Below are 613 nucleotides of genomic sequence, written 5' to 3'. Positions count from 1 at the left end.
TCCTGTGCCCCTGAGATAACAGGTGTGTGCCACTACCCCCATTGATTAATTGATTTTAGACAAGAGTAGCAGATCTATTCAATGGGAAAAGAATAGTATTTTCAATAAATGTTGTTATGAAACTGGATAGACACATGCAAAAGAAAGAAAACTGGATATTCACTGAACCCTTACCTCATACATACAAAATAAACTCAAATGGATCAAAGACAAAATTATGAGAACCAGTTTTGCACAGTGGCAGTATCATAGCTGGTGAGGTTTATCCAAGGCACAATTATTGCTAATCAATAATTTTTCCAATACCCCACCATGACGACTTGAAATATACTTAACATTGGCAATTTTTGCAAGTCTCTATGGAGACTGAATTTTACAAAAAACATATGAAAACCAAAACTATAAATCCTTTAGAAGGAAATATAGTGGTAAACCTTTCAACAATTTTTTTTAGTTTTGACCGCAATACTGGGATGAATAAAATAAAACCTGGAAAACCTGGGATCAACAAAAATCAACACTGTAGACATCATGAACAAGCTTCCCTACAGAATATACACAAATGACCGATAAACATGTGGAAATGGGCTAAGCATCATTAGTCACCATGGCA

The 613-nt window shown here is 34.7% G+C and overlaps 1 non-coding gene across 1 annotated transcript; it reads left to right on the top strand.

Annotated features, from left to right (window-relative positions):
• The first annotated feature begins 226 nt into the window (after window positions 1-226).
• On the top strand, window positions 227-366 carry LOC114094859 (U4 spliceosomal RNA). Its single transcript, XR_003583154.1, has one exon. It is a non-coding gene; the product is annotated as a U4 spliceosomal RNA (small nuclear RNA).
• Window positions 367-613: the final 247 nt, after the last annotated feature.

The sequence above is a fragment of the Marmota flaviventris genome, chromosome 11 (assembly GCF_047511675.1).
Source record: "Marmota flaviventris isolate mMarFla1 chromosome 11, mMarFla1.hap1, whole genome shotgun sequence".
Lineage (NCBI taxonomy): Eukaryota > Metazoa > Chordata > Mammalia > Rodentia > Sciuridae > Marmota > Marmota flaviventris.
Note: the sequence above shows the minus strand (reverse complement) of the source record. Positions and strands in the feature narration are given on the sequence as shown.